Below are 9,135 nucleotides of genomic sequence, written 5' to 3'. Positions count from 1 at the left end.
GAGCTGAGATTAGGAGTGCACTCTTAAAGGGAGTGCTCCTAATCTCAGCTTGTTACCTGTATAAAAGACACCTGTCCACAGAAGCAATCAATCAATCAGATTCCAAACTTTCCACCATGGCCAAGACCAAAGAGCTCTCCAAGGATGTCAGGGACAAGATTGTAGACCTACACAAGGCTGGAATGGGCTACAAGACCATCACCAAGCAACTTGGTGAGAAGGTGACAACATTTGGTGCGATTATTCGCAAATGGAAGAAACACAAAATAACTGTAAATCTCCCTCAGCCTGGGGCTCCATGCAAGATCTCACCTCGTGGAGTTGCAATGATCATGCGAACGGTGAGGAATCAGCCCAGAACTACACGGGAAGGATCTTGTCAATGATCTCAAGGCAGCTGGGACCATAGTCACCAAGAAAACAATTGGTAACACATTACGCCATGAAGGACTGAAATCCTGCAGCGCCCGCAAGGTCCCCCTGCTCAAGAAAGCACATATACAGGCCCATCTGAAGTTTGCCAATGAACATCTGAATGGTTCAGAGGAGAACTGGGTGAAAGTGTTGTGGTCAGATGAGACCAAAATCGAGCTCTTTGGCATCAACTCAACTCACCGTGTTTGGAGGAGGAGGAATGCTGCCTATGACCCCAAGAACACCATCCCCACTGTCAAACATGGAGGTGGAAACATTATGCTTTGGGGGTGTTTTTCTGCTAAGGGGACAGGACAACTTCACCGCATCAAAGGGACGATGGACGGGGCCATGTACCGTCAAATCTTGGGTGAGAACCTCCTTCCCTCAGCCAGGGCATTGAAAATGGGTCGTGGATGGGTATTCCAGCATGACAATGACCCAAAACACACGGCCAAGGCAACAAAGGAGTGGCTCAAGAAGAAGCACATTAAGGTCCTGGAGTGGCCTAGCCAGTCTCCAGACCTTAATCCCATAGAAAATCTTTGGAGGGCGCTGAAGGTCGAGTTGCCAAACGTCAGCCTCGAAACCTTAATGACTTGGAGAAGATCTGCAAAGAGGAGTGGGACAAAATCCCTCCTGAGATGTGTGCAAACCTGGTGGCCAACTACAAGAAACGTCTGACCTCTGTGATTGCCAACAAGGGTTTTGCCACCAAGTACTAAGTCATGTTTTGCAGAGGGGTCAAATACTTATTTTCCTCATTAAAATGCAAATCAATTTATAACATTTTTGACATCCGTTTTTCTGGATTTTGTTGTTGTTATTCTGTCTCTCACTGTTCAAATAAACCTACCATTAAAATTATAGACTGATCATGTCTTTGTCAGTGGGCAAACGTACAAAATCAGCAGGGGATCACATGAGACATGATGGAGACATGATGTCCCAGATGTGCTCAATTGGATTCAGGTCTGGGGAACGGGCGGGCCAGTCCATAGCATCAATGCCTTCCTCTTGCAGGAACTGCTGACACACTCCAGCCACATGAGGTCTAGCATTGTCTTGCATTAAGAGGAACCCAGGGCCAACCGCACCAGCATATGGTCTCACAAGGGGTCTGAGGATCTCATCTCGGTACCTAATGGCAGTCAGGCTACCTCTGGCGAGCACATGGAGGGCTGTGCGGCCCCCCAAAGAAATGCCACCCCACACCATGACTGACCCACCGCCAAACCGGTCATGCTGGAGGATGTTGCAGGCAGCAGAACGTTCTCCACGGCGTCTCCAGACTCTGTCACGTCTGTCACATGTGCTCAGTGTGAACCTGCTTTCATCTGTGAAGAGCACAGGGCGCCAGTGGCGGATTTGCCAATCTTGGTGTTCTCTGGCAAATGCCAAATGTCCTGCACGGTGTTGGGCTATAAGCACAACCCCCACCTGTGGACGTCGGACCCTCATACCACCCTCATGGAGTCTGTTTCTGACCGTTTGAGCAGACACATGCACATTTGTGGCCTGCTGGAGGTCATTTTGCAGGGCTCTTGCAGTGCTCCTCCTGCTCCTCCTTGCACAAAGGCGGAGGTAGCGGTCCTGCTGCTGGGTTGTTGCCCTCCTACGGCCTCCTCCACGTCTCCTGATGTACTGGCCTGTCTCCTGGTAGCGCCTCCATGCTCTGGACACTACGCTGACAGACACAGCAAACCTTGTTGCCACAGCTCGCATTGATGTGCCATCCTGGATGAGCTGCACTACCTGAGCCACTTGTGTGGGTTGTAAACTCCGTCTCATGCTACCACTAGAGTGAAAGCACCGCCAGCATTCAAAAGTGACCAAAACATCAGCCAGGAAGCATAGGAACTGAGAAGTGGTCTGTGGTCACCACCTGCAGAACCACTTCTTTATTGGGGGTGTCTTGCTAATTGCCTATAATTTCCACCTGTTGTCTATTCCATTTGCACAACAGCATGTGAAATGTATTGTCAATCAGTGTTGCTTCCTAAGTGGACAGTTTGATTTCACAGAAGTGTGATTGACTTGGAGTTACATTGTGTTGATTAAGTCTTCCCTTAATTTTTTTGAGCAGTGTATATATATTATTATTGAACAGTGCAGAAGAAAACCTCCCCCAACAGTAATTTTTTCTCATCAGGATCAGAAAGAAAGGAACGCCGCTCAGTCGTTTCTTTTACGCCTGCTACGTTAGGTTACTTTATGAAACACTTTGGAAGTGTTGTTCTCTCCCTGTAGGTTTTTTTTGACAAGCGAGTCATTTCACAGTGGTTATTTTTGTTGTGACTTGTTCAGAGTAAACATGACCTTACGTGACCCAGACTGTGACACCTCTTGCTACCAAACAGGAAAGGGTACAAGTTTTTATACCAGACCACCTCTGCATACCTGTCACCCAGTGAGTGTACTATGTACACTAATCTACATACTTCAGCCTAAATGTTTTACTTACATGCTGATGCTAACAGACATGGGACCTTGTGCTAAGAGAATGGTGTATAATTCAACAAACTTATAAGGAGGCCATTTCTTAAAGCTGAAATCCTTAATTGGTGAAACTGCCACGTCCGTTTGGGATAATACAACAACAAAGAAGTTACTGTAAACATCAAACACTGTTTTTTTCCCTCGAACATCATTGCATAAACAACCACTGTGAAATTACTCGCTTGTCAAAAAAAAACCTACAGGGAGAGAACAACATTTCCAAAGTGTTTCATAAAATAACCTAACGTAGCAGGTGTAAAAGAAACGACTGAGCGGCGTTCCTTTCTTTCTGATCCTGATGAGAAAAAATTACTGTTGGGGGAGGTTTTCTTCTGCACTGTACAATTTATTATAATATATATATATATATATATATATATATATATATATATATATATATATATATATATATATATATATATAATATGCCATTTAGCAATCCAGTAAATGCGGAGTAGTTAAGAGTGTCGCCTTGTTAACGTCCAAAAGCAGAAGTTGCGTCACAGGCTCTATTTCTATTTTGCCCTGAAAACCGGATGCATCCAGTTGTTTCTGACCCCGAAGAGGGTGTTCATAAAGCAACCCCTTCACTATAAGCCTGGTGTTGAAATTGTTATGGAGAAATGGAGGGTTGGCAAGGGCAACAATGTTAATGTTTTGGCGTATTACTCAAAGCCCTGTCTTTCTGTTATTTTCTCTTTCTCCCCCCTCCCTCCCTCCCTCCGTTACCTCCCGTGGAGATCTCTAATTTCCTGCAGACCCAATGTTGATTTCATACTGGAGCTCAGGGCTTATACTGGGAGACCAGGAGAACTGGGGAGAGAGGTGTGTGCGTGCGTCTGTCTGTGCTTGTGCAGGCGTGTGTGCGTTCCAAGGTATTGTACAGGTTCCCCTTGGCACCATTTTAAGGTATACAGACGTCCCATAAGATAAGATGGTGGCTAAGTCATGCTATTTCCAACAGATATTAAAGTTGCACCACACTGTACCCACCCCAAAATAGGAATTGATAGTCAGATTTATGTGTGTAAGCCACAATAGTTTCAAAGGTGAGGGCTCAAAGTGGTAGTTTCACTACTGGGTGGATATGTTGCTGGTGTCAATAACACCCACTAGCTGGTTGGCTGAGTATGACTCATATATAGGAAAGATATGCTTGCTATTTCACACGTTTCTTCCTTCCTTCAGCAGCTGCAGCCGCCAAGTTTTGTTTCTCCTTTTTCTGAAACTACACATGTGCCACAACAAGTTCCCCAAACAGACCATCTCATCGTACCCTCTCCTCCCCAAAACACTGAGAAGTGTGTTTCAACGGCATCAAACTGAAAAGACAGTAGGGAAGTAGTGTTTCACGTTACGCTCAAGCACTCCAGTATTCCCATAGTAAGATTTAGACTTATGGAATTAGTCCAAACAGTTTGTGTCATGCGGTAATTCATTTGGAAAAAGTCTCACCACACCCAATGATGGTGTGGAATTAAGTTTGATGTGACAGGAACTATCGACACACTAATGATTAGAATGGTTCTTCAGGTTTGGGCATAGATCAATGAGGTAAAAGACTGCAAGAGCTGAAGGCAAACTCAGCTCTTGATTCAGTCTAGTCCGCTAGGCCCAGAGTTAGGAACATTGCTACACAGCTTTGTTGTCTCCTGCTCTGCTGTGGATACTAAAGTAAAGATTCCTAAAATCAAGATGTTGTTGGTGTCCTTCATTTTCTTGTGGTACCTTGTGGTAAGCTGTATACAAATGATGTTTCCAAAGCCCTGACGACCAGGCTCATAGGCAATGCAAAGGAAGAATTCTTAGAGTGATTGTTTTAGTAGATTCGATTGAAGTTGTGTGGGAAATGAGTGTCTTCCCATGTGCACTCTTAATCTAGATGATTATATTTCTATCTCTAATGGGGAAATTGAAGATCTTAGTAATTATGCTGGTCATGTGTTTAGCATTTCTCTGAAATTATGTAAGGAATTGAATACTTTATACAGTTGAAGTCGGAAGTTTACATGCACCTTAGCCAAATACGTTTAAACTCAGTTTTTCACAATTCCTGACATTTAATCCTAGTAACAATTCCCTGTTTTAGGTCAGTTAGGATCACCACTTTATTTTAAAAATGTGAAATGTCAGAATAATAGTAGAGAGAATTATTTATTTCAGCTTTTATTTCTTTCATCACATTCCCAGTGGGTCAGAAGTTTACATACACTCAATTAGTATTTGGTAGCATTGCCTTTAAATTGTTTCGGGTAGCCTTCCACAAACTTCCCACAATAAGTTGGGTGAATTTTGGCCCATTCCTCCTGACAGAGCTGGTGTAACTGAGTCAGGTTTGTAGGCCTTGCTCGCACACGCTTTTTCAGTTCTGCCCACACATTTTCTATAAGATTGAGATCAGGGCTTTGTGATGGCCACTCCAATACCTTGACTTTGTTGTTCTTAAGCCATTTTGCCACAACTTTAGAAGTATGCTTGGGGTCATTGTCCATTTGGAAGACCCATTTGCGACCAAGCTTTAACTTCCTGACTGATGTCTTGAGATGTTGCTTCAATATATCCACATTATTTTCCTTCCTCATGATGCCATCTATTTTGTGAAGTGCACCAGTCCCTCCTGCAGCAAAGCACCCCCACAGCATGATGCTGCCACCCCCGTGCTTCACGGTTGGGATGGTGTTCTTCGGCTTGCAAGCAACCCCCTTTTTCTTCCAAACATAACAATGGTCATTATGGCCAAACAGTTCTATTTTTGTTTCATCAGACCAGAGGACATTTCTCAAAAAAGTACGATCTTTGTCCCCATGTGCATTTGTAAACCGTAGTCTGGCTTTTTTATGGCGGTTTTGGAGCAGTGGCTTCTTCCTTGCTGAGCGGCCTTTCATGTTATGTTGATATAGGACTCGTTTTACTGTGGATATAGATCCTTTTGTACCTGTTTCCTCCAGCATCTTTACAAGGTCCTTTGCTGTTGTTCTGGGATTGATTTGCACTTCTCGCACCAAAGTACGTTAACCTCTAGGAGACAGAACGCGTCTCCTTCCTGAGCGGTATGACAGCTGCGTGGTCCCATGGTGTTTATACTTGCGTACTATTGTTTGTACAGATGAACGTGGTACCTTCAGGCGTTTGGAAATTGCTCCCAAGGATGAACCAGACTTGTGGAGGTCTAAAAAAAATATTTCTGAGGTCTTGGCTGATTTCTTTTGATTTTCCCATGATGTCAAGAAAGAGGCACTGAGTTTGAAGGTAGGCCTTGAAATACATCCACAGGTACATCTCCAATTGACTCAAATGATGTCAATTAGCCTATCAGAAGCTTCTAAAGCCATGACATCATTTTCTGGAATTTTCCAAGCTGTTTAAAGGCACAGTCAACTTAGTGTATGTAAACTTCTGACCCACTGGAATTGTGATACAGTGAATTATAAGTGAAATAATCTCTGTAAACAATTGTTGGAAAAATTACTTGTGTCATGCACAAAGTAGATGTCCTAACCGACTTGCCAAAACTATAGTTTGTTAACAAGAAATGTGTGGAGTGGTTGAAAAACAAGTTTTAATGACTCCAACCTAATTGTATGTAAACTTCCGACTTCAACTGTACGTACTCAAGTTAGTCCGCTATGTTTAACATGGCTATTTCACACTGTAACAAATTGTCGAGGATATGTGACACAGGCAAACAGACACATCACACACACGTACCTCTCACCACTCACTTCATATGTCACATTTCCGGTTCTACGTATCATGGCTGTAGGGGCCCCTATCCCTCACTCACACACACACACACACACACACACACACACACACACACACACGCATGAAAACAGACACACTCACACTCACACACACACACATACACACGCACACACACACACGCACACGCACACTCACACAAACATACAGTGAGGGAAAAAAGTATTTGATCCCCTGCTGATTTTGTACGTTTGCCCACTGACAAAGAAATTATCAGTCTATAATTTTTAATGGTAGGTTTATTTGAACAGTGAGAGACAGAATAACAACAACAAAAATCCAGAAAAACGCATGTCAAAAATTTTATAAATTGATTTGCATTTTAATGAGGGAAATAAGTATTTGACCCCCTTTCAATCAGAAAGATTTCTGGCTCCCAGGTGTCTTTTATACAGGTGACGAGCTGAGATTAGAAGCACACTCTTAAAGGGAGTGCTCCTAATCTCAGTTTGTTACCTGTATGAAAGACACCTGTCCACAGAAGCAATCAATCAGATTCCAAACTCTCCACCATGGCCAAACCAAAGAGCTCTCCAAAGATGTCAGGGACAAGATTTTAGACCTACACAAGGCTGGAATGGGCTACAAGACCATCGCCAAGCAGCTTGGTGAGAAGGTGACAACAGTTGCCGCGATTATTCGCAAATGGAAGAAACACAAATGAACTGTCAATCTCCCTCAGCCTGGGGCTCCATGCAAGATCTCACCTCGTGGAGTTGCAATGATCATGAGAACGGTGAGGAATCAGCCCAGAACTACACGGGAGGATCTTGTCAATGATCTCAAGGCAGCTGGGACCATAGTCACCAAGAAAACAACTGGTAACACACTACGCCGTGAAGGACTGAAATCCTGCAGAGCACGCAAGGTCCCCCTGCTCAAGAAAGCACATATACAGGCCCATCTGAAGTTTGCCAATGAACATCTAAATGATTCAGAGGAGAACTGGGTGAAAGTGTTGTGGTCAGATGAGACCAAAATCGAGCTCTTTGGCATCAACTCAACTCGCCGTGTTTGGAGGAGGGGGAATGCTGCCTATGACCCCAAGAACACCATCCCCACCGTCAAACATGGAGGTGGAAACATTATGCTTTGGGGGTGTTTTTCTGCTAAGGGGACAGGACAACTTCACTGCATCAAAGGGACGATGGACGGGGCCATGTACCGTCAAATCTTGGGTGAGAACCTCCTTCCCTCAGCCAGGGCATTGAAAATGGGTCATGGATGGGTATTCCAGCATGACAATGACCCAAAACACACGGCCAAAGCAACAAAGGAGTGGCTCAAGAAGAAGCACATTAAGGTTCTGGAGTGGCCTAGCCAGTCTCCAGACCTTAATCCCATAGAAAATCTGTGGAGGGAGCTGAAGGTTCGAGTTGCCAAACGTCAGCCTCGAAACCTTAATGACTTGGAGAAGATCTGCAAAGAGTAGTGGGACAAAATCCCTCCTGAGATGTGTGCAAACCTGGTGGCCAACTACAAGAAACGTCTGACCTCTGTGATTGCCAACAAGGGTTTTGCCACCAAGTACTAAGTCATGTTTTGCAGAGGGGTCAAATACTTATTTCCCTCATTAAAATGAAAATTAATTTATAACATTTTTGACATGCGTTTTTCTGGATTTTCTTGTTGTTATTCTGTCTCTCACTGTTCAAATAAACCAACCATTAAAATGACAGACTGATCATGTCTTTGTCAGTGGGCAAACGTACAAAATCAGCAGGGGATCAAATACTTTTTTCCCTCACTGTATACAAGCATGCGCGCACACACACACGCGGTAGGCACATTGCGTGACTGAGGCTTCACACATCACTCTCTCTTGGTTGGCTGAAGCATGAACAAGCCTACACCCACAGTAATGTGAGAAGTTGACACTGTGGTGTAGTGTGTGTTGTGGCATACAGACACAGGCCTGACTGGGCCCTCATCTGCACAAACACACACACACATGCACAGACCTTCCATAGCCCACATAGCTTATCTCACACTGCCGTGTCCCCTGCTTCCTGGTTCTCACGTCCTCTCAATCCTACTATGGATCAAATCCTACTATGGATCAACATTACACACCTAACGCATTAATAAACACTCATTCTACGCTGTGACATTTGGTAATAACGCCCCTTGTTTGGGAAAGAAATCACAGATGATATCCCAAACTAAAACCCTTTTTATCTACAGTTCAGATACACAACTCAGACCCAATAGACTTTAACGTTCTGAATAACCTACAGGACACAGTAGCCTTTAGTCATTTTTGTTTAAAAAGTACATTATAGATCCAAAATGGGAAATCCTTTTATTTATTTTGTTTATTTATTTTTACAATACAAAACATACACATACAAACGACAACATACAGACGCTCACAAACATCCACAAAATCACCCCTGCCCAGACCCACCAGCTCACACCCCCATCTCCAGCGCCCATATCACTCTCCGCCACATGGCCTCA

The sequence above is a fragment of the Coregonus lavaretus genome (genome assembly GCF_964263955.1).
Source record: "Coregonus lavaretus genome assembly, chromosome: 1".
Lineage (NCBI taxonomy): Eukaryota > Metazoa > Chordata > Actinopteri > Salmoniformes > Salmonidae > Coregonus > Coregonus lavaretus.
This window is presented reverse-complemented; position numbering follows the sequence as displayed.